This window comes from Cyanistes caeruleus, chromosome 1, assembly GCF_971803275.1.
Source record: "Cyanistes caeruleus chromosome 1, bCyaCae1.hap1.1, whole genome shotgun sequence".
In the NCBI taxonomy this organism is placed as follows: domain Eukaryota; kingdom Metazoa; phylum Chordata; class Aves; order Passeriformes; family Paridae; genus Cyanistes; species Cyanistes caeruleus.
The window spans coordinates 9,890,693-9,916,471 of record NC_141701.1 but is presented as its reverse complement, the minus strand read 5'-3'; the positions used below and the strand labels follow the sequence as shown (position 1 = coordinate 9,916,471).

General features: G+C 42.4%; 1 protein-coding gene and 1 long non-coding RNA gene across 3 annotated transcripts in view; one reads left to right on the top strand and one right to left on the bottom strand.

Moving 5' to 3' along the window:
- The window catches only part of ASAP1 (ArfGAP with SH3 domain, ankyrin repeat and PH domain 1), a 142,595-nt gene extending 136,347 nt beyond the window's left edge, over window positions 1-6,248 (bottom strand). The window contains exon 1 of one of the 2 annotated variants that reach the window (XM_086879090.1): window positions 5,802-6,248. The gene's annotated coding sequence lies outside the window, so the exon portion shown is untranslated. The remainder of the gene's footprint in view (window positions 1-5,801) is intronic. The other variant, XM_086879104.1, reaches the window with a different exon arrangement.
- Window positions 6,249-16,066: 9,818 nt separating this feature from the next.
- LOC147655294 (uncharacterized) overlaps window positions 16,067-25,779 on the top strand; it is a 59,607-nt gene continuing 49,894 nt past the window's right edge. The window contains exons 1-2 of the long non-coding RNA XR_015278668.1: window positions 16,067-16,155; window positions 17,968-18,075. This is a non-coding gene — a long non-coding RNA (uncharacterized LOC147655294). The remainder of the gene's footprint in view (window positions 16,156-17,967; window positions 18,076-25,779) is intronic.

Genomic DNA, 25,779 nt, shown 5'->3' with positions numbered 1-25,779 from the left:
AAAAGTCTACAAAGCATGTTGCAACTATCTGCAGGACAAGTGCGTCCTAAGCATGAGCTCGGAAAGCTCAGAAAATCCTCCAGATGAGATCCAGGAACGCTGGGGCCATTATCTGTGAAAATACCACTACCTGTCCTCCCTGTTCAACTCTTGCACCTTTCATGTGTCAGCCACTGCTGAAGACAAGATCCTGAAGTCTTGGCTTGGATGATTTTATACACTCTGCTAAGGGCTTGGTGTTAGACTGAATCCAGATACTACAAGGCTTGTCCTAGTGCCTGAAATGTCCTGCTGCCTCCCTGGCTGGCAGGTCTGGCCAGGACAAAATTGCTCTCTGTGCACTTGGCCAGCTGCTATAAAAAAGCCATGAAGCCGTGCCAGGCTTGGCAGGAGACATCTCCCTCTCCTTGCCCCAGTAGCTCTGAGGAGAACATCAACCGCGTGCTCTGCATTTCCCACGTACACATCCCTTCTGGCTGCTGCAGAGATGAACAAAAGGAAAGTGGGAGCCAGCCATGCTGCTCCTGCTTCTGGTCTGGGTAGTGCCATGCAGTGACATGCCCATGGTCACATCATAATTCAGAGACAGAAGGTGGCAATCCCAGGGGTGTTGTTCAGCCACTGACTAAGAGCTGATTTTTCTCCCCAGACTGGAGAACAGATATGGAGTGGGGTTTGTGATACAGAACAGATATTGTGTGGGGTTGCAGGTCCTCCCAGGACTTGGGAGCACAGCTCAATTTCTAATTGGAATCCAATCCCATCTCTGTGCCACCAGGCTACAGCTTCCATCACTGTAGCCATGAGAGAAGACTTGGCAAGGCCTTATTTACCCTTTCTCCAATTTAGTTTAACTTTTCAGCCTTAAGGCCACACTCCAAAAGCCATTTGCTTTCCTAGATCAGAGGCCATTCTGACAGTTGTACAGATACAATATTTTTATCTGTTGAATGACAAGTGAGGTTTGTAGTTGGGTGAAGAAGACTAGTTGCACTTGTTATTCTTCACAATGAACACTTAGGAGCACATACATCTGTAGCAAAGGAGAGGCTCTCTTAACCATGGACTGAGGATGCACTGGATCAGATGGCAATTAAAAGCCCATGGCCTTAGGGAGTCACAGACTACTTGCAGAATGTCTCACAGACATCTTCTCCCATGGGGAAACGCTGCAGTCTTCAGTTTTAGTGGCTTCCTTAAGCCCCAGGCTCTCTAAAACTGGATGTTAGCATAGCCCCACAGCTCTAGGATAACAAGTGCTGAGGCACCATGCAGGTGTTGGGATCTTTACCCCTGCAAGCACAGCTCATCTTGTTTGCACACTTCCTTTCTCCACTCTTTCCTCTCTGTCCAACAAATTCTGGTTTGAGGGATGGAAGAACTCTAACGAGGCATTTTACCACCACAAACAGGGGTTGTTCCTTGCCATGCCCTGCAGAGTCTGGCTCTTTAGTGCCACAGTGCCTGCCTCGCCACTTCCCCCAAGGACCATGCAGCAGCCTCAGGCACTCTCAGCTTCACAGCAAATCTTATCCAATTTCTTATTTTTTCCTCTGCTTTATTTATGGAAGTGGCGTGCCAAAACACTGTGTCCCCCACACTGCCACCCTTTTCTCTCTGTTTTGTTTCCTGTCGGGTGTTTTGTTCTGACACACCAAGTAAAGATACAAAACACGAGGTGGGAACATCTGGCCCTGGCTGTAGAGCATTGTCAAGAACAGAAGTTCCTAGATACCAAATCAGCTTTTTGCCCCCTCTTCATGGGACCCTGCTGAGGGATGTTCAGGGCTTGCTGCCGCAGCCCCAGGGCGGCCAGCAGTCCCCAGCCGGGCCTTCGCTCTCCCCAACACAATTACAGTCTGCAAATGTTTAAAGGCAGTTTCTTTTGAGTGAGCCACATGCTTCAAATTGTTATGTGGTTAACCACTGAGAACAAACCCCCACACAAATACCTAAGGATCAACTTGCTCAAGCCAGGGTGGCAGCAGTGGGGGCAGAAGAGGAGAGGGGAGACTTCCTCATTTTTATTCTCATTTTTTTTTATAAGAAGAAAATAGAGTTGTCTTATGACTTTCCTGAAGTGCCAGCAGCCGCCGTGTCACAGTGCGTGCTGGGTGACGGCATTTGCACATTTGTTTGCTGATGAAAGGAGCCTTGTACAGCAGCTGTATCCACACACACCACAGGCCCCATCCTCTGCTGGTGTAAATCAGCTCCTCTGGTGCACAGGAACTGGAAATGCAGCCCCCTCTCCCTGCGTGATGTGCAAGTGCCAAGCTGGGGAAAGACTTCTGCGCTTTGACATTGTCCTATCCCATGTCCCTTAACTCTTATAAAAGCTGAATACTTTTCTGCTGACTCACAGGGACAGATGGATTTTGTTAACTCCAGTCGAGATAGAGGAAGATGCACTAAAACTAAAAGCATCACTTAGTGGGACTGAACACAGCTTCGGGGTTCGGGGGGACTGAGCAAGGGTCACCTCTCACCCTCTTCAGCACGGATGGAGCTTAGCTCCTGGGTGCCACATGGCACAGTGATGTGTGGGCTAGGCTGAGGCTGCTGCTAATCAGTGTCTGAAATAATGACCCAGGCTGTCATCCTTGTGCCCTCTCTGGAGCTTTGCAGATCCCCAAAGCCCAAGAAAGAGACTCGGAGCCAACAGCAATAGAAAAAGAAACACCCCAAAAGAAGCACCAAACTCAAACCCCCTTAGTAATTCCATTGCATCTGCTTAAATCTTCTTAAGTTACAGAGGATTACAGTAAAGTAAATTAACTTCCCTTTGCTTGTGTTTCCTTGTATTTTTGAAGTCTATGAAACTGTTGAGGAGCAAATTGTCTTACAAACTCATGGAGAGTTTCCAATCATGACTGGCAGAGCTGTTCATGTAGTGTATCTGAGAATGGACCCAAATGGAGATAGAAATAATTATTTTGCCATTGACCAACTTTAAGATCCATCTCAACTTTATTTTCATTTCTAAAATGGCAAATTAAGGGCTCACAGCATGGCTACAATAGTCTTTGAGGGGGAAGATGCAATCCAAACGCGATCTGCTTTCTCAGGTGTGAAACAAAATTGAATTCTCTGCTTTTTGAGGAAAACTGCGTGAAGAGGAAGGGTTAAAAATCTTTGGATGTGGGGGACATTTTTGGTGAAAGTGGTTTAATTCCTCTGGTCCATTTATCATCTGAGCAGTGAAACATCACTCTGCTTATGAAGTTCGCTCTGCAGGACTCTGTACCTGTCAAAATTGTTTATCCATACTTGCCAACAATAGCAAGAAAGGCAGGAGGACTGGCAGTCGTGATGGTGAGTGAGTTGGACACATGGAGTGAGGGCGCAGGAGTCGAACCTCCTCGCTGATGCAGAAAGGTAAAATGTGTGAGGGAAAGAACATTAAAGCAAGAAGTGTTAATGGTGCAGTTCGTTATAAAAGAAGAATCTGCAGATTTTCTCCATGGGCAACTGAGTAGGTAGATCCTGCTCTCCAGTTAGTCCTCATGCTGCTGAAGGTTCAGGAGTAAATGCCAGCAGAAGCAGCTACTGGGGGGCATTACCACACTGACATTATCGAATGTGGGATTTGGAATATTGCACTTGGACAACTGAAAATTACTGTGATAATCACTTATTAAGGAATTAGCAAGGAAATACTTCTTAGTATTGTAATATGAAAATTTATATAAAAAATATTATTCTAAATACAACAGAGCCTTAATCCTATATGAGGGCTATTAGGAAAAAAAAAAAAAAAGGAGAGGGGCGGGTAGAGAATTCAGGTTTATAAAAAGAAACCCGTACACAATGAGCTGAAGGTTGTGCTTCTGCACTTCCTGCTCTGGGTGTGAGCAGAAGAGGAAATTCCAAAATACCACCAAAAGAACTATTCCCACAGCATTTCCAACCTGGCTGAAACCAGAAAAGTTCTGACAGTTCTGCAAAAAGGGGCCAAAAATTCCACAACTGACCCAGTCTCAAGGATATTTTTCATAGGAAGGCCAACAAAATTTCTATAGCTAGAAGATTTGGGGTGGACTTAGATGAGTCTTCATATTTCCCCTGACTCCTCATCTGTATTTTTTGCAGTTCGTGGATCATTGATGACATTTGACCCTTCTGCTATCTTTGAGAGGAGCACATTTCTGCTACAGCCAGTTTGATCACATCCACGACCACAGACCATCAAACTGCATGGTAACTGCATGGCAGGACACCGCGGTCCAGCCTAATTCAGGTGAGGGGTTCCTTGGCTCTCCTGTCATTTTTTTTTGACAGTCAACCCACTAGAATGAGAGTACATCCTACATACACAGCAAGAACTGACCTTTCAATGCATAAAATGCCACCATATCAATACACATTGACCACTGTTGCCCCATGTCAATAATTAAAACTGAATTCCTGGAGGTTCCCAGGCAGACATTAGTTTGGTCTGGCTCCTCCAGAAAACTGTCCACTTTTAGCAAACAAAACCTTGAAGATGAGCAGTGGGATCATGTTCAAAGGGTTGTACAGATAGCTGTCACACCAGGCAGTTAGTTTAAAACCTCAGATCTGAAAGCTTGGCAAAGAATTTGGAAAATAGCTCTTTTCCTTTATTGGTACAAGAAGGAAAGTATTTTGTCTTACTAACCCCCCCCCAAAAAAATTTAAATATCAAAGTCTCTTGTTTGACATGCAGTGCTGTACACTAGAATTCAGGATTTGTTCAATAGTCTAAGAAGAACTGTAAAATTACTATAAAAAAAGTAAAATTACTATAAAAAGCTGGCTTTGCTAAAGATGTTTCTCTACATCTACACAATTCCTGAAACAAGTTTTTCCCCTACAATTAGAGAATCAAATCCCTGGACTGGCTCCAATGAGCAGCTTAGGAATGTTCAGCATAACCACAGCCTCCAGCCATGGGACAGAACAAAAGTTGCAACATGATGGTTTATCTTCCACAACTTATTCCAGCAAAAACTTCCATGGATGCCAATAATGGAATCTGTTTCAGAGTCCTGAAAGGAAGATTTTTTTCCTTTTCAAATTCTGAGTTACTGATTTTGAGACTGGTCAATTCATTGCATTTGTGTGGTTTAGCTAAAACCACCTAAGGCTGATAATGTCATCATGAACTCTCACATCCAAAAACGAAGCTAAAACCTTAGCTAAGCCCCATGTCTGAATGCAGCTTTCCTGCTCATTCAGAGCAGCAGAGCACTCAGCATTTTCCCTCCAACAACAGAAAGCCCCTTTCTGGCCTCCCAGAACTGCTGCATGGAATACACTGTCACTCCTACTGCAAACTTATTTAAGAGACAATAGGGCAAATAGTTGGCACACGGATTCTTCTTAAAACTTAAATCTAGACCCACAATAAAATGTAAAAGGCCAAGAAAACATGCAAAGACAATCAGAAAATGCTCGGGTTTCTTTTAAAATTAATTTTTGCAGAGAGCGAGACATTGAAATTTACAATGGGGGCCCCATTCTGCAAGTGCTTTCTTACATGAGCTCTTTTTAAAGGTTGTTTACGTGAGTGGAAGTTTCTTACATGAGAAAGGACTCACAGAATCCGGCCTTACACATTTTTGCTGCCAACTTCACCTAGACATGGAGCAGTGTGTGCATTTTCAGGAACTAAGAAATGGACTTCGGTTGTTCTTTTTGGGAGAAGTTCTGAGTTCAGCTTCACCCATCTGCTTTTCGCAGTTTGCTCGGCAGCCACATGGAAGGGACGGGCTCAGCCTTTGTCCCTGTCCGAGCTGCTCCTCACCAGCCACGCTCAGCCCCGACGCGCTGTAACTCACCAGGACGTCTGCAGACTGAATTCCCATTCCAGATTTGCTCCTCAAGCCTAAGGCCATTATTCCATCTCAGACTAAAACATATTCTCCCATGGGCAGCTGAAAAAGAGCATGTTTCTTCAGGTTTTTTTTTTTAGCCACAAAATGATAAAATATTGTGAAATAAAATAATAATAATAAAAAGGAAATCCAGTGTACGGCAATCCTCAGAGTTCTGGAGCCTAAGAGTGTTGATCAGCATCCATAAATGTCCTGACCGGTGAGGAGACACAGGCACTACAACTGGAAAGAGCAGGAAGGAAAACCTACCATGTGAGCAAAGTTAAAAAAAAAAAAAAAAGAAAAAAAAAAAAAAAGCGGGGGGTGGGGTAGGGGGAAGAGAGAGAGAGAAAAAGGTCTGCTCGGTGGACAGCACTTGGGCTGATAGCAGGGATTTCAGGAAATCCAAACACTCAGACAGGAAATCTGAACACTGGATAAACATGCCATAATCTCCACAGACAGAGTTAACGTGCAGCGTCCCTGTTAACCCCTTGCCTGCCGGGGGCCGAGCCTGAAACCAGATCTGCGCTCTGCACGCCTGGAAACACAAACTGCCCGCGGGGCTCCACAGCCTCAGCGCTCCGAAGTCTGAGCAGCAGCCCTGCTTTCAGCCCTGCCCTCGCCCTTTTAAACTCCACTGATTTCTACACAGTGCTGCTTTGGTGAAAAGGTTCCTAATTTTCCTCCTCTGAGAAGGAGATGCACCCTGAGCCCTGCAGCAGCCTGCCCGAAGTCCTGTGTGCTGCTGCCTGGATACCTGGTGGCCCTGAGCTGCTTTTACTTGGTTCTTTTTCCACTTCTCTTTTGCTGTAACACAGGATTTGTATGGCTGTCTGTGTGGGATATTTCCCATATATTCCCATATAATATTGTGGGATATTTGATGGCTTACTCTAGGCTGGTACAGTGGGGACTCCCTGCTTCCTGCCCTAGAAATTATAGGGACAGGCTACTAAACTCAACAGGGGTGTTTGGAGACTCCCTTTATGCCATTTTGTCAGGGAATCTAGTTCCATGGCAGAGGTGCTGGAACTAGATAACCTCTAAGGACCCTTCCAACCCAAATTATCCTCTGATTCTATGAACTGAGGAACAAACTCTGCAGTCCCTAGCAAAATTAAGATGAAGCCTGTTTGGTTGGTTATTTTCAGTATACTTTGTGTCTTGTGGTTCACTCGTCATAAAAATATCTCCATTAGGTTTCTTAATTTATTTCTTTTATATGATCTGCCTTGGTTACACTATTAATGTAAAGCTCTTAGCTAGTTACAGCAGCAAGGAGAAGCAATAATACTAGATTGCATAGAGCATAGAGCTGACCCTTTGCTCACATAGATGTAACTAATAAAGTGAAGTTTACCTGAGAGCTGCCAAATTTAAATTCTTAGTATTACAAGTACGTGCACACAATTAATCCCCTACATGTTTGGAGAATGGGGACTTCACTGTGTTTTCTGGAGGAAGACAATTGCAGCCTTCTCTGCTTTCCAGAGGTTATGGACTTCTAAGGCAAGGGCCCACTTCCAAAAACTCTTCCTCTCTCTGAAAATTGACTTTTTGGGATAGTCCTGCCTAAAGCATGTTAGGAAAGAAACATCATGTGTTTAGATTTTCTGATTCTCCTAAGACTTCATAGAAATAGTAATAATAATTAAAAAAAAAATCAAAATTAGTACCTGAATTTCACTTGCTGGTGGAAGTAATGACACAGAGGTAATAGCCACTGACTGGTCCCCTCACTTAAGGCATTGGCAATTATCTCATCTGAAATGGCCCTAATGTGAGTCCCACATGCCATATTAACCTGTATCATTATATTAAGTCTCCTGCTTGGAACAAAATAGGAGCACTATAGGAAAAGGCTTCCTTCAGCACCTTCTACTACTTGCAGTGTTTCTGTATTATTTCAAAGACAGAAGCTCTGGCAAACCAGCATTGGTTACAGCATTCCCTGGAAATGGCCAGGCTTGGACATCATGCCTGGACTGTGGAGTTGGGTTGTGTTGGGTGTAGGGAATGGCAGCAGAACTGGGGTGGAAAATGGGGCTTTGGGGGCATCCCATCGTCAGGAACTCTCATCTGGTCTCCAACCTAATTCTGACTCAGGAAATATCTTTCAAGTTGAGTCCTCATGTTCCCAGTTGTTCCCCTATTGCTTTTTGGAAAGTGTGAGGCTGGTGATGGGGGTCAGTCCCCATGAGTGTGGTTGGAGCACTGGTGGCTGCATCTGTGCAAAGAGCTGGTAGAACAAATACTTGATTTTAGAGGCATGAAGTCATCTGCTAGCCTAGCACGTGCTGCATGAAACAAGGACCAAATGGTTGCTTGATGATGTCAGGAGGGAGCTGGTGGAAAAACAGGGAAAAATTAAAACATGTCAAGGTTGAATATTTTTTCTTTTTTTTCTTGTTCCATGTGCTTTGCCAGTGAGCTATTTCAGTTATTCACTTTTTTCCTGTAGAAGTTCTTCTGTTGTCATAATATTTTTCACCTTCTCTTTTCTTGTATTTTTTCCTTAGTGCCACTCTGTGCAGTAGCAAAAGGAAAGCAAGAAGTAGAGAAAAGCTAAAAAGTGAAGCCATTTCAGTATAACTGGAAAGAAAATTTAAAAAAGAGACAAAATAGGCATAAAAGTTCAAAATATGCATTTTGACCAAAAAAAAGTCTTTTAAGATTGAGAGACTTTTCATTTGAAAATGTTCGAGTAGCTCTAGGAAAAAAAAAGGAGCTGGGGGAAGTGGGATATAATTTATTACCACTAACATCTGCTGTAAATCAGTTAGAGGTAGGCAAACATTCCCTACCAGGGCAGAGTTAGGTCAAGGTGAGAGGGGATAAAGCAATAATTGAAAAGACCAGTGTCCTCCAGCTACCTTCAATAGGCTGCAAGCAGAAGAGCAAGTGCTGCAAAGTGGGATTCTGTCTACAAAAAAATTCAAAAGCGGGGGGGGGGGGGGGGGGGGTTGCAGGAAATAATTTCTATTCAATGGAAAACTATCAGTTTATAATACATCTCCAACAATTTCCAGAAGGAACCATAAAAAATATATATGCACTTTTCTGGTTTTCCAGTTTAAAAATAAGTAGAAAAAATGTTTGTACTTATTGTGAAAAGTTTAATTTTATGAGATATTTGTTTTGAAAAACTCTACAAAAAGATGTTATTGTCCACCTCGAGATAAAGGGAGAACAGGGACAGCGTGGTAGGCAAAATAATGAAGCTGACAGTAATAACTTTACAGAAACATTCCAGAAGAAATCAGGAAGAAAGACATTTTCAAACTCAGACAAGCAGAGTTATCAAAGCTAAAGAGTAGATAAAGATTCCTGGAAGGGCACAGCAGCTGCAAAAAATCCCCCATCACCTTAGGGAAAAAAAAGGCTAGTGGCCTTACTTAGTACAGATGTGTAGATGCTTGCTTTTAAACTGGGAAAATCCCTCAACCACATCCACCCTTGATGTACCCGCAGCAGCTGAGCTTTCTGATTGCTTGCTCTATATCCCCAGGATGTAGCTTTGTGTATTCCTAGAGCTGATAATAAAATTGTCACTTCTTCCACAAAGAACTCTATGGCTACTGAATTAAGACAAGCCAGTTCATTAAAGATTAAAAGGGTTTAGCTATGCATATGAAAGATAAATCACATGAAATTATTATTGAGATCATGAACAAAATGCTAAAAAAAGTTATCGTCAACCTATGAGGCCCCAAGCTCTATTACTTTTCATGTTTCAATTACAGGCCCCATCAGCATAATAGTTAAGATTTTTGTTTTTTTCATTATAGATTTTAAAGACAGATCAGTTCTTTACTGCCCTATTTATTGGATTTGGAGAAGATTTCAACAGAATAATTAAAATATTTGGAGAAAGAAATTGCAGGTCCCCATTTTGTCATTCTGCACCCTTCTGTCACCTGGAGGCTTTACATCCTTGAAAAAAATGACTTAATATATTCATATGAAACCAATGTATTTTCCCTTCAGAGCATGGCCAGCTCTGTGTCTCAGCCATCCTAGACCACTCTCTCTCTACCTACCAGAAACTGGATGTCAGAGAAAAACACTAAACCACGTTCCTTAATCACACTGTGACTCCACCTGGATTTACTACAGCATACTCTAAAACTTTGCAAACATTAGAGAAAATTAGTAGAAAACCAAGGATTTCATGAACACTGACACAACTTACTATAAGATATAAACACTATTTTTCTTGAAAACTTCAGTAATTAACTTGTTTAGAGTCTTGCTGCATTACAAAACATATCTCTTTGTGCACTGGCTTTCAATTTTAACATTTCCTTGGAGATCCCTGCCACTTTTATTGCTAGTCCTGCTCCTTCCTAAATGAGCAGCCAAGGAGGTTTACTTTTGAGATCAGCATCCCTGCTGGCAATGTTGCACTAGGAAAAGCACCAAGCCCCCTCCATCCAGCACAAACCATGTGCTCTTGCATTACACAAGAAACATTGCCACTTTCCCCACTGTTCATTCAGTGAAATACAGCAGAAGCTGTGTTCTAACAAGTTTAACAACATGTTTGTACATTTATTAAGCAAATAGCACCTCTTGACATTATAAAAAGGTCCAGACTTTAGAAAGTGCCTTGACAAGAATCACTTGACCCTTAGTGGTACCTACAGGCTGCACTAATGCACAGGAGGCTGTGCATGTTTCATTTTCAACTGTTTTTAGTTTTCTCCTTTGAAATAATAAAACACCCCAAACCTTGAAGCATTTCCTATTGCCTCTCCTTCATTGTTCGTTGTTACAATGGCAAAAATGGGGAGTATTTTCACAGCCCTCATTTCCCCCTTCCCCCCTATTTTCTTTCCAATGTGGCATGCGAAGGGAGGAAACTAAAGACATGTATAAACATTTTTTTTAACCAGGTCTGCTCAAAAAATGCTGTACAGAAATATACAGTACAGGGTACTAAAGAGAGCAGATGTCATGTGGAGAGGTCTCCATGGTGTCAGAGTAGCTGTTGGCTTCATCTTTTCCCAAAGATATGCAGACAGTCCAGATAATGTTGAGAGACAATTATAAGTTGAATTATGCACCACAGACCCAAGCTGCAATAACAATGTTGTGTGGAGAAATCTGACTCTCTCTACATCATTCTCTACAGGTTTCCAGGATGTCAGTCATGCTGAAACAGCCTTGTTGGAAGGACACCTTGGACAAATGAGCGCCACACCAGGCTTATTCTCCAATTGTCACTAAAGTTTTCCTTGATTTTCTTTTTAAAAAAATGGTTGAAAAGGAATAGTTGAAAATGTGGTGTCACTGGTTTGTTACAGAAAAGTTAAATGACAAACAGAAATCAAGAATTCCAGACATTAACAAACAGTATGACAAATCCCAGTTGATCACCAGATTTGTTTAGCAATTAGGGGGCTTTTAAAAAAAGTGACATAAGCTTCTCATGATCTGGGCCTTTGGAAGTCATATGAGCAATTATTTTAAGCTATTTTTACAAATGAAGACTAAATGTATACATAAAAATTAGTGCTATATTTTTTTCAATCCCTTATCACAAGGAGCTGAGCATTTGAAAGTATGGATGGGTGCCATGAGACTTGTCATAGACATGTGAGAGTCAACTCTGTTATAAATGCTGCAAGCATCACATGCTCTAATCATTGAAATTTGGATGCAACATAGGCTGTGATTTGTTAGTGTGGAGAGTTTTAGGGTGGTCCAGAAAATTAAAGGCCACTGGGAAAATAATGTTGTTTTAGTTGTATTCACAACTTTTGGAAACAGGTGATTGCCATCATGGAAATGTGACTACAAAAAGGAAGATGAACTCATTTTTTTTTCCCATGGCTGTAATTGATTAGGAGTTTAGATTTTTATGCTTATGCATATGCATGCATGTGTGTCATCAAAATCCAAACCCTAGATGATGAGGAAACAGGACTAAGAAACAAAGCCAAAGGATAAAATAGAAGTCTGCTTGTTACAGCCCTGATGTATGTAGATGAGAAGGAGATGGGCCAGCAGAAGGCTGGGACTGCTGCAGAAAGATGTGATTTTTGCAGTGAGAAAACCAAGGTAGCGTGGGTGGTGGGGTGGCCTCTGTTAGACCCAATGAGTAAGAAAGTGCTGGTCAGAAACTTCTGACCATCCTCAGAAGGGCTGCAGTGCCTGTCCTCTGCTACCAATGCACCTGAGACCAACATCAGAGAGGTTTTGGGGAGAAATAGTGGTTAGGGAAGAGACTCACTACTGCCACAGACACTGCAGCACTTCGCCAAAGAAGGAATGGGCTCTGCAGATGTCTCATTTCCATATTTCTCCTCATCACATCACTGTTCTGGCTTGCACGCTGGTTATAGGCTTCTCTTTGGGAAAAGCTCCTTCATCTCTTGTGGGAGGTGGTGGCTGTCTTCATCCCACTCTCACTTGCTGTGAATCCCTCTGCAAGTGCTCACCAGCTGAAACATTCATCCTGGCTCACCAGGATCTCTCATTTATGCTCTGCCATATTATCATTGGAGGTTTAAAACACAGTGTCTGTTTGAGGTCTACAAAGCACATCCATGGAGCAAGATGATACAACACCATGCATTAATTAATCCCCTTTCTGAATGACTCTTCTTGTGCTAAATATTTTGCTTTCCTACGTTGTAATTTCAGCACACACTGCCTCACCAGCTTCGTACTTCAGATGGAGGTACCCATATTCCCCAGTGTTCAGGGCAGCCACAAAGTAGTGTTCATGTGGTTCTTCACTCAAACAAGGGATCGTGACTTTTCCTCTCATGGAGGTCAGATGAGAGATCTGCTAGTCAATCTTTGGTTACTCAGTGACTAAAGGCCAGAAGTTTATAACCTATTCCAAACACCTTAACACCTTCTGACTGGCCTTTCTGCTCCCTGGGGCTCAGACCACACTCAGTAGCTTGCCCCTTCTGATCCCTAGCCAGTCCTAGGAGGCAAATGAAATTGTTAATGAAGTTTCATTAAGCAGGTTCATGGATAATGCCAAGTTCAAGCTCTTATGATGGCCTTGATCAAATTGCTCAAACTTCACTTAAAGTGACAAATGCAGGGGCACAGCCAAACAGCTGTCTAGCTGTGTTTTGTCTTAATCCTAACCTGAAGCAGGATGAATGTGCAGTAACCCTACTCCATTCCACTCAAACATTGCCCTGTACCTTCAGCTCAGACAAGACACAGCCTGAGTCTCTCTGGCTGCACCTCTTACCTTGATGACCTGTGCCTCAGGTTGGGGTCCATTTTCTTGTTAGGTGTTTTATGTTGGTTATGGTTGCACTGTCTGTAGGTCTGCATCTCAGTTTACAGCTCTGTGCCTGATTTTTCTCTGTATGGTGAGCCCATGGCCTTTCTCAGACTGAAGCCTGAGTGAAAGCCAATGTCTAATTGATGCAGATGATCAATAGAATAGGAAATTTCAGTTGGAAGGGACCTAAAATGTTCATCTAGTCCAACTGCCTGACCACTTCAGGGCTTACCAAGCATGCTGTTAAGGGCATGCCCTTATACCTCTGAAACACTGACAGGCTTGGAGTGTCGACCACCCGTCTTGAAAGATTGTTTCACTAATTTGACACCCTCTGAAACATGTTGAGAGAAGGGCAAAGCAGCCTGGGTATGGTCTAGAGCACAAGACCTATGAGGAGCAGTTGATGGGGCTGGGGGTGTTTAACCTGGAGAAAAGGAGGCTCAGGAGAGACATCATTGCTCTCTACAACTGAAAGAAGGTTATAGAGATGTGGGGGTCAGTCCCTCCTCCCAGGTAACAAGTGACAGGACCTGGGGAAATGGCCTCATGTTGTACCAGCTGATTGGACACTGGAAAAAATACACACAGAAAAGGTGGTTAAGCATTGGAACAGGTTTCCAAGGGAAGTGGTTGAGTCACCATTCCTAGAGGTATTTAAAAAAAAACATATAAATGTGGCACTTAGGGTTAGTAGCAATTTACCATAGTTTAATAGTAACTTGGAAGTGTTGGGTTGATGGTTGGGCTTGAAGATATTAAAAGTCTTTTCCAACCTAAAATGACTGTGATTTCATGAAATGCTTCCTAATATCAAGTCTAAACCTCTTCTGGTACACCTTTAAACCATTCCCATGTCCTGCCAATGAATCCCAGGGAGAAGAGCTCAGCACCTCTATCTGCCCTTCCCCTCCTCAGGAAGCTGTTAGGGACCATGAGGTCACCCCTCAGCCTCCTCTTCTCCAAAGCCCATCTGCTCCTCACAGGACATGACTTCCAGCCCTGTCACTGGTTTTGTTGCCCTCCTCAGGAAACATTCAAGGACCTTCATATTCCTCTTCTCCCAGCAATGTGCAGAAAAGTCAAATACAAACTTGAGCCCTAAGCCAACACAGAGGCAAAAATGTCTATCTGCCTCAATTCTCCGTGTACAAATGGTCATAATCACAATGTATGACATTACAAGACATTACTCAGACACAGGTTGCACAGATGCTCCAGGAATGGGATTTGTAACGCCTAAGCATATCTTTTAAGGATGGGATGATGTCTCATATTTCTACCACTGGGGCTCTAGTGGTCAACTTGGATTCTTTGCTGTATAAGAAACTAGAGAAAATGTCATGCAAGGCAGACTGGATTACATCAGTTTTCCCTGTCTTGCTTCAATACTTCTTATACATTCAATATGAAAGCTTGGTTTTCTCACTTGAAATGTACAAGACATTTAGAAGAAGGCAATATTCTTGTATGGGGGAGCTCCCAATCCAATGATTTCTAAAATAAGCCTGAAATCGAGAGCCACTGCTGTTAGCTTAATGCAAAAGGAGAGGAATATTAACTTCTGTGGGAGGAGGAGCTGTACCTTAAAAAAATGTTGCTATTCAACGCAAAGCTGGTATGGAAAGCTCAAGTAATTGGAAACACATGTTCCTGGCTGCAGGAGTACAGCACATAAACTGCAGAAGAAAAATAATAATAGAAAGGACACAGAATATTTGAAATATAGAAAGGGAAGTCAACATTTTACAACTTGTTAATAGTGACTATACCTGTAATATTGTTTCACCATTAACCTTAAAAACACAAATATATCTGTTGACTTTCTGTTGTACACCAACTTTGAAATAAGATATAGATCTCAGGCATGTTGGATGATAGTATTACATAAGGAGAATATTTTAGTAAACTATCTGAACAAAGATGACTCATAATGATACAGATGAATATTTTATTTTAAACACAAAATGTTGTGAATTACTTAGCACCTAAAAATAACACGCCCCCTCTTAACTTTCAATGAACTGTGTTGACGTTGCAGGAGTTTCTAACTTTTTCAGTACAGTAAATCATCCATCTTTTGTAGTCTGTTAACAGAAATATCTCTTTTCAGGCCAAAGCTTCAAACCCAAAGCACACATAAACCCCCTCACACCCACACTCCCTTTGGTTTGCAGCTTTTTGTTCCGCCTCTCTCCCTTCTTGGGTAGTAAAAGCCACAGGAGGAAGGAAGGCTGTGAAATCTGCACAGAAAAATTAAAATTCAATGCATACTGTAAAATATAACCATACTGTAAGAGAGTGTAGATCAGTCACTAAAAGCTGCGTGGGTAGAGCTGTGGCAGAGCTGCTTCTTCCCCATCTTTGGGCACTTAAGTTTCTTCCCATCCCTGTTGGATATGTGAATATGTAGTTTTCACTTCTTGATTCTTCCCTGATTTACCCTCCCTCTCTTCTCAGCTGGGGTGAGTTTTGCAGTTCTCAGATATCTGTGCACTGACCCAGTTGCAGTCTAGATCAGCCCTGGTCATCTCAGAGCTGGCATATCCTACATGGCAAGGGTGTCTTAGACAATTTTGGTCAGAAACCTAGATTTTTCTTAGGCCCTGTGCTCTTCAATATCATCATAAATTACTTGGATGCAAAACTGGAAGGGATACTAAGCAAGTCTGCAGATGATACAGAATTGGAAGGAGCCATTGACTCTCTCAAGGGAGGGGAGGCCCTGCAGAGAGACCTCAACAAATCAGAGGACTGGGCAATCACAGAAGTTCAATCAGGGGAAAGTGTTGGATTCTGCACCTGGGATGGGCCAACCCTGGATGTACAGCCAGACTGGGGAATGAGAGGCTGGAAAGCAGAGCCATGAAAAGGGAGCAGGGCTCCTGGTCTGGGGGCAGTTGAACAGAGGCAGCAGTGCCCTGGCAGCCAGGAGGGCCAGCCCTGTCCTGGGGGCATCAGCCCAGCATTGCCAGCCAGGCAAGGGAGGGGATTGTCCTGCTCTGCCCTGGGCTGGGGCAGCCTCACCTCGAGTGCTGGGGCAGTTCTGGGTGGCACAATGTAAGAAAGACATCAAGCTGTTAGAGAGTGTCCAAAGGAGGGCAACAAGGACGGTGAAGGGCCTTGAGGGGAAACCCTATAAGGAGTGGCTGAAATCACTTGTTCTGTTCAGTCTGGAGGAGACTGAGGGGAGACCTCATTCCTTGTGAGAGGAAGCAGAGGGGCAGACACTGATCTCTCCTCCGTGGTGACCAGTGAAAGGGCCCGAGGAAATGGTTTAAAGTTGCATCAGAGGAGGTTTAGGTGAGGTTTAGTTTAGATATTAGAAAGAGTTTCTTCAGTCAGAGGCAGAGAGCACAGGAAGAAGCTCTCCAGGAGAGTGGTCACAGCCCCAGGACATAGAGAATTCAAGAGGTGTTTAGACAGTGCTGTGGTGTGACTTTTGGGGATGGTGCCGTGCAGGGTCAGGAGTTGGATCCATGATCCTTGTGGGTCTCCAACTCAGCTTATTCTGTGATTCTGTGGTATATATTGGCTTTCAAAGATGTGAAAGTATATGTCTATTTGAAAAGCCATGTTCAAACTGTTGAATTTCAAACCACTGTCAAATTTCAAGTTCTAATGGAGGAGTGAAGTTTCATGTACAAGGCCTCCACAGTGCTGTAATGGAAGTGGGGGGGGAGGAGGGAGGAGGTGGAAAGGAGCTTTCCCTGCAAATTCATCATCTTGGATGACTCAAGCCTTTAAGTTCCAGAAAGAAATAATTATTTAAAATAGATCAGCCTGAGACAGACAGCTAAGGTAGAAGCAGTGGCAGAAATAGCTACAGCATAGTGAACTATATTTCTCAGGGGTTTCATATGGCTGAGGCTATTTCAGTAATCAATTTCTTGCAAAAAGCTTGTAATGCTAAGGCCGTGAAGTCAATAGGAAACTTCCCCTCCGTTTTTTGGTCTTCAGGTCAGACTTCTGAATCATTCAGTGCTGTACCTATTCACAGGGAATACAACATACACGGTCCATTGAAAGCCAATTCTAACACTGCATCTCAAGATTGGCATAATCTTGCATTTCACACATATAATTTCCTCCCTTTCCCAATATCTCTTGGCTTCTGATCATCATGAGCCATCTTAATTATGTGGTTTAATGGTTTTTCTTCTGCTAAATGTCAGGTAAATTATCTCATCTGTGGGAAAAAAAAGGAAGGGATCCTTCAGAGGACGGACAGAAATAGATGTTATATGCTATGGGATCTTGAAAAGCTGGAACCATGACCTGACTTTATTATTCCACTAAGAGTAGAAACTTATTCCCACACCTACAGGTGTTTTCCAGCTTTTCTGTGATGAGCTCCACATCTCAATAAAGAAATTGCCTCATGGGCACTTATCCTTCAAGTCATTGTGTAACATCCCTGTGGCAATTTACATTACATGGAAAACCATACTGAAAAAGCATTTGTGCCTCTTTTAAAGAGGTCTTTAGAGGAATATGGGTATTGACCTTCCTGTAAAAGTTGACCATGGTTTCTGCTTTTGCTGTTTATCTCATCTCTTCTCCTTCCCTTGGCTCTGGTCCTTTCAGCTGAAGTCCAGGATGCAAGTCAGCATACTGCAGGCACAGTGAGCTCACCACTGTGCCATGGACCACAGCTGAGGAATTTCCATCCCAGTCCCTTTCTAGGGTGAAGTTTCACTGTGACACGCAAAATGCTAACAGGATCACAGATCTTATTTAAAAGCAAAGTAAAAGAAAGGCAAACCAACACCCACGGTGATTACTTCAGAGAGAGCTTTACAGCCAAGGATAACACCTCTCCCTGCTGCATTTTGATGTATTTTTCCAGGGTCATTTGCCTTGCTTTTGCAGAAACAACAGGATGGCACTGAGATCTGAACTCTGACTCTCTGCTGTTTCTGCTGTTCTGGATGCTGATGCTGCTCTTTCACAACAGCTGAGTTAGATCCAGATGGACATGTGAGTTATCTTTTCTGTAAAGAAGAAACATCAGCTAAACCCCTGACACTTTTATATAGATTAGAAGTTGCTTCTGTCATTTCTTGGCATGATAGATTATAGACTATTAACATAGTCTAATTGCTTATGGAAATACCAGATTGTTTCTTGCTAAAGTAACAGATTCACATCCATTCCCATTCATTTTAAATAGATGATTTTCATCACTTGCACAAAAAGAATGTGCAAAGAAAAATATTTTTTTTAATTGGACTTGTAGAGATGAGCATGTTTGAATTTGAAATGGAAAGTTGAGTTAATATTACATATAACTGCCCAGGAAAAGTATTTCAGTACATAGACTAATATATAACTTTTGTGAACATTATTTCTTTTTTACAGAAAATGTGAATTTTAAAAGATTGGTCTGTTCTAAAAGGCTTCTTTAGGACCTGTCTGATACCTGCTTATATCATGCCATGGAGGACAAGCAGGGATAAGAAAATAATATGACAGTGATTAAAGGCAGAAATGCACATAGTAGCAGCAGGAAATTCCTTTTAGCTGATATCTATCTCAGATTTACAGCTACTTAATGTCAGCTTTTGTTGTCAGATTTTTAATATTTGTTTATGTTTAAAAGAAGAGGTTTTTTTTTTTTAACCGTTAAAACATGTATTTGCATGGTTCACCTAAAGCAAAAACAGAAAACTAAATTGCTGGGGAGCAAGCCAGTCAAATATCTGATGTTTGGGACACGCTTTCTAATTTAGAGGACTTAATTATTTTAATAATAATAATAATTAATAGTATGAGGAGGGGTCATCTGAGTGTTCTTGACCTAAGAAATACGGTGACAACTGCCACAGAAGAAAGTTGCAAAAAACAGGAAAAAGGAAGGAAGCCATGGGTTGCCTTCACTTCAGATAACCTATGACTTAAGTGACGGATTCCTTGTCTGAGTTGTTCCTTTCTAGGAGCTCCTGATGCTCAGGAGAGGGTGTGACACAATGCATCAGTTGATGGCGGTGTTAACTCCAGAGCTCTGGAGGAGATTGGCCAATGCCCAAAAATCAGGAGTCTCTCAAACATGCTGCATGCTGATAGCAAGATATTTCACAAGAAGTGGTGAAATATTCCTCTTACATCCACAGGCAGGATGTAATATGTGCATTACTCACATAAGGTACTGCACTATGTTCACATCTTTTCCCTGAGCTCACTGCTAGAGCTGAAACGTTGGAGTGGATTAAAGGGAACATTCACATGTAGTGAAATCTTGAGTTGTTCCAATGTCAGTGAAGGCTGGGGAGACACTTTGCTGTAGTCAAGCATGCTGAGCAATGTCTGATTTTAATACAAACCAAAGCTCTCCTCAGCATGAGTGAAGGTTGCAGTGTTGTTTCTCCACGTCATGCTTGTTCTCTAGGAGTGTCTGGGTCATCTGTTGTGTGTACAGAGCCACTGTCCCTCACCCATCAGGGCTCCAGCAGCTGCTTGTTGGTGTTCAGAAATGCAACCAAAGCCACAAGACAGCCAGAGCCCATGCTGGGAGGGTGAAGCAGAAAGCTGGAATTACAGCACTTGGATCTTGGCCAGAAACACCAGGGTGAAAAAACGAACCCTCCAAATGAGCTACTGAGACCTTATGTGACGGTCACCAGCAGGATGTTTGTTTTCCATCTCCACCATGGGACCACACATCCAGCCGCAGTTTCCCATCTTAAAGCTGTGCTGGGACTTTTGTTCAGGACTGACTCAGAGGAAATGGTGCCACTCAATGGTGGCACTCATTCAATGGTGAATCACTGTGTGACTTCCCCCAGTTTCGAGGTTTTCCTTAGAGACCTTAGAGCTCATTCTCAGCCTTCCTTCCCAATGGCTGTGTGGATGGAAGAGCAGGAGCTGTGGGATGGCAGCACAAAGAGCATCAACACTGCAGGCAGGGTGTTCTGTGAGCCTGCTTGTCCCCCCAGGCCTGTTCCAGCAAACCAATACACATATGCTTAACTCTACACTTCTGAGGCATAATCCCATTAATTTAAATGGGATTACTCATGGGCTTAAATTCCTGCAGGATCAGCAGTGAGGTCTGTTGCTGCAGCTGCTGGGTGCAGTACAATTAATGGTGTAACAAGAGTTTTGCTCATTCGATACCCAAGGGCTGCCTTGCTGAACATCAGCACCGCTCTTAGCCTCAAGCTTGAAAACTGAACCCTTCTTCAATTCAAAGCTCTCCTGGGCTTTAGCTTTGCTTCATCTTCCTTTACCTGCAGACCAGTCTTTCCTAAATTGAACTTTCCTATGGTTTCTGCCTCTTCTTCATTGTCCCCAGGCTGCATGAAGGATTTTTGTTTGTACTGCTGCTTGTGGATCAGAGGATCGCCTTAACTGCCTTGATCAGTACAGTAGAGCAAAACACACACAAGCACACCCCCACCCGCCCCTGCTTATCTTCTCTAAACAAGCATATTTCCTCCTACTTAACATCTTTCTGCTAATCTCCACCATCCTGCTAGAGCAGGCTGCCTCTGAAAAAAAAAATAGCTTCTCTACTTGCCCTCAGGTCATATTTGTCATTGTATCCTACTGTCAGCCCAGGGGTAAATCCATTGTCTGCAAGAGAAAAGTTAGCTAAAGCTGAGGATGAAAATATAACCTAAAAGTACTTCCCACCTTGCTCTTTTATACGGATGGGTATTTTATTTTCCATATGGTAGCTGCTTTTCTATCTGAAATCATCTGGCCACTTATATTTTAAATGAATCAGTGAGGCTGTGAATTTAGTGACTTTATTTTAACAAAGACCTTAATGAATTAATTAATCAATAGCTTGCTTTTAAAGGCTCATGCACAATGTTACTACATATAAGTAAGTCTAACACATAGAATCAGGAGAGGCAGTCTCTGAGGAAAAGTGAATTGATTTTGTTTAACTGCATGTATTTTAACATTTTGGGCTTAGAAAAAAAAGTAATTTTCCCACTGGAGACCTTTTATGCCAAGTTTGAGCCTGGAGCAACTTTTTATGGCTCAGTTGCAGTAACCCCTTGAATATGGGGGTTTATAATGGAAAGTCTGACGAGCTCTCAGCTAAAGCACTTCTAACAGATGTTTCTGTAATGAAAGGGCTGTGCAGAACAGGCAACAGAGAGCAAACTGTATTTTGTATTTCGCAAAGATTAGGGATGATTGTGCACAATTTATAAAGCAGTGGTGGCTTTAACCCAAAGTTGCATGCTCACACCAGGCTGTGCCCCGTGTGTGTGCATACATTAACAGCAGAGTGTTTCACTAACAGAACCAGCTGTTGAATGTAACTTTTGTATAGATTTTAAAATACAGGTCACTTTGCTTTTCTGAACAGTGATTTGGTAGTGCTGGTGGTGACAGGTATGCTTTCATTCAGAGTGCCCTGAAGATGGATGATCAGTACTCCGTTAAACTGGTCTAAGTAGAAACCAAATTGTCTGTGGCTCAGGGGAATTGATTTGACATTTTGGGATTTTCTTCTTTACACCGTGTCTTCTCCAGCAGTCATAGACATGGCAGAATGGATCTCCTGGTCTCCTTCTCCAAGGGGTTGATGGGTGCAAGCTGAGAGCTCGGGGTGTGCTGCGCTGGTTTGTCCCCATCTGGTCTGTGGGCCCTGGGGACAGTGCAGATTTGAGCAGACTGGGAGACTCAGGGGGATGAAACTGGGCAGAGAATCAGGAAGTTGTGTCCTCACAGCACATTCTAACCTCAGAGACCCAGATGTCTTGGCCCTTGGTCACTGGAATGTTGAAGGCTGTGTTAAAACAGAATTATTAAGTAAAAAAAAAAAGAAAAAGGCTAAAAAATCCTTAGAAAAGGAGGCTTTATATCTGGAAACGTTACCAGAGGGTATTTTGGGTTTTGTTCTAATCTCCCTGTCAGAGCTCATTACGTGGAGCAGAGTCGCTGGACCATCATCTGAGGGTGTGTTTGATGGTGCTGTGGAGACCTTGAGAGGCAGATGCAAATCTTGCAGACCCTTCCCAGGCAGGATGCAAATGGCATTTTTATGTCACACACACATTGGTTTGTTCCAAATGCCTTCTTTTTTATGATCATGTTTTGCCAGTCTGAATTCCTTTTGGGTGAGCAGCAGCGACAATGTGTAATTAACGTTCTCCTGGTTAATGCTCTGTTAATGTGCTGTACCCAGAAAAATGTGTTCCCTGGGGCTGTATTCATCACTGCCTTGCAAGCACTTTGGAGTAACTGTGTTCCCTATGTGAAAACGTCACTTTCCTCCATCAGTGCAAGGAGCAGAGGCATCTGTTAGTACTAAATGACTGAGATGAAACTGCTTACAGCATTCTTCAAGTGACAGCAGATTAGGAAAAATCCCTGGACTGACTTTATCAATTTATGTTTGATACAGCATGTTATTTTTAGGGCTTAGTTAACATGAAAGCATGAGGGTTCAGGAGTTCGTGCTGGAGTGGGCTCTTCCCTGCCATTACATTTTGTGCTGCAGTGGACCTGAAAGGATTCCAGCTGCCCATTGTGACAAAGCCACTCCACCCTTTCAGGGCAGCTTGTGGCATCAGTGCATTATCCTCTAAGCTAAATTGTCCACTTGTGTCTGACCAAGTGGTTTTAACTTTTCAGTAATCTGCTCCATGAAAATGGTTCGGCTACTCTTCCATATTCCTGAATTTCTGTCTTTACTTTTTGCTCCTCATGGTTCTTCTTCCCAAATGCCACCTTTGATGTATCAGAGCTGAAAGGGTGGTCCAGCTGCCACGGGCTCCTGAGGAGAGCACAGCCTGCACTGGAGCAGGAGCTTCCTCACCCGCCTGTCCCTTGGCCATGGATTCTCCAGTTAAGAGAAGCTCAACGTTTTCATCAGCCCACCCTTATCTTTCTGTTCTGGAACTATCAAGAAGCAAGCGATAGCTTTTCTCTGAGTGAATTAATTTGTCATAACGGATTCAAATGGGGGAAAGTTATGTTTATCTTAGTGGAAGGACAAATAAGACAGTTATAACCATAAGCAGAGAGGAAAGCAAAACTGGAGCAGTGCAGTGCAGGAGAGGTCTCTGGAGAGCATTCCCTCCAGCTTACCCTTCATCAGACACTGTGGCTTAAAGGGATAAACATTTTATGCCTTGCTTTGCCTATGCCACAGCCGTCTCATCTGTTGGTAAATTTGGGCCTGTGCTGATATTCTATCCTTACCAGACCCCTAATAATCCTCCTCTGGAAGACCTGTTTTGATTTTTAAAGGAATTAGATTCAGAGGGCAATAAGCTGTAATCAAAAGTTCACTGCTCAGACTTAGGAACTGCTGATCTCTGATGTGCCTGCCAAAGATGACTTTGGGCAAGGCACAGATATCCACATTTTAGTTGCCAAAGAAACCAATGCCTGTTTTGGACCGAAAATTTCAGTAGCTTTGTTCCCATAAGTGAACATGCATATAGTCAAATTTAAGCCCACAAAAATGTTATCCTTGAAACACATTGATGCTATATAATGTTATTTTCATGGGAAAGACTTGATAGTGTATTATAATAATAAGTAATAAGTGACTGATAGTTGCATCCATGCCAAGTGATCAATACTAGGTCAAATCTGACCTATGGCAGTGAGTGATTTTTACCACTTACATACATATGAATGTTACAGATCTGTTCCCCCCTGTGCAGTGCATTTCCTTACACTCAGTATTTTAACCTCCTCTTCCATTGTCTGGCTTCTTGGTGGTAGGAGGTTACCAGAAGAGCCTGAGGGAACTGATCCATCCATTTGCTGACCATTTGAAATGCTGGATGTCTTCTTGTTATTTATCCTTTCCTTTCACTGAGGTTCATATATGAACAGTAAATTATCTGAGAGTGCACAGTGACATACTCTGAAACTTTAAATTTATATGTGCATATATGAAAACCTCCATAAAAATGTATGAGGGTATTGCAGGAGTTGAGGGTGTGTTGCTGCATTTGGTCTGTACAAAGGGAATCCAAGGTGCAGAGTGGTAGGGAATCAAACCTTTTAGTGCCCAACCTTTTAGAGTATGAGTGATAATGATAGATTTTAATCAGCAGTAGCATCTTGGTTTGTGATAGTATTAGCTTCAACAATTTATTGTCTTGATGCAGTTCATGGTAGCAAAGTGGCTATGAAAAATGAGGAGCAAGGGTTAATTTCTGGCTGCCTTTAAGCTGATGGCAGAACTCCCAATGACTTCAAAGGGTGAAGATCTCACCTCAGGTTTCAGCTGGTGTAAGTTGACATTCCTCCATATACTTCAATGAAATCAATGAAGCCCTGATGATTTATTGCAAGTGAGAACCCAGCCCTAAGGCTATTAAGGACTGTAATGTATAAAGCTATAATTATGGAACCATAATTCCATCAAGAGCTTCTGGCGATATCATGGACCAGAGTTAAGTGAATTGTACAAATAAATGTAATGGTCTTGCAGTGCAGTGGAAATACCTCTCTCTCTCTCTAGATAGAACTATTAGCACAAAGATATTAAAATATATTTTATCCAATCATAGCAATAATTGGAAAAGAAATATTAGCAGCAGATCTGAGATCTCCAGGGCACTGAATCAAAACATGTATTTTGCAGCAGCCACTTCAAAATTGTGGAGGGTCCCCTGCACTGCTGTGATAACTCAAAACATAAAATCTCCTCTTGATTTTCATGTTATTTATCAGTATCAATCAGCTTTGATAGTGTGACTCAAATTTCAGTGCTGGATGCAACCAGATAGCACATATGTGTTTGGCCTTGTATAACACAGAAATGTAAGGATAAGAGCTAATGGCCTCCAGTAACACCAGGAGAAATTCAATTAGATATTAGTAAAAAAAAAAAAAAAAAAAAAGTCACAGAAAGGGTTGTAAAGCATTGGAACAGACTGCTGATGGAAGTGGTGAAGTCACCATCCCTGGAAGCATTCAAAAGGTGTGGATATGGCACTTAAGGACATCATTTAATCATGAACATGACAGTAGTTCTAGGTTGATTGTTGGACCTGATGATCTTAAATGTCTTTCCCAAACTTAGTGATTCCTTATTCTAAAGCAACAGCTGTGTGTGCATGATAATGTGCCCGAATGGCAGGAGTGGATGGAGCCCCACACAGGGAAGAAGACTAGGAGTTTGGGATGGAGGAGCATGGATTGGGTAGGATGAAACTGATAATCTATTCTTCTACGGTTTTTCAGCCCTTTTTCTCTGTTCTGTTTATGAATCTGTACCTGTCTCCCAGTTAGACAAAGGCATATGAAAATACTCCATCATCCTGTTCTTGTATATACAAACTGAGTATATAAAGATGTACATGCAGCAGTGGGTCTTCATTTAAAAATCAAATCTCTGCTAGTCTCTCTGCAGTCTTTTGGATCTCTGAAGCTTCAAGGAAACCCAGATTTAATTAATCTTCACTAGGAAGATGCACCTGAATCACAACCCTGAGTCTCAAGCAGTATGGGGCTTGAGGAAACACATGGCTCAAGATTCAGTTTGGACTAGATGTGATAATTCTGAGGATACAGCTCTCTCTTGACTAGGAAAAGCACACTTTTTGTGAGTCAGTCTCTTAAAATCAAGGCAGATAAAGGAAGAAAAAAAAAAGAAACTTTGGAAAAGTGAAAAGCTTTGAGCAAGATATTTTCCTCTTCCAATTTGCTCATGTAACAGGATTTTTCAAATTACATACTCAGCTGTTGGGCATGAGA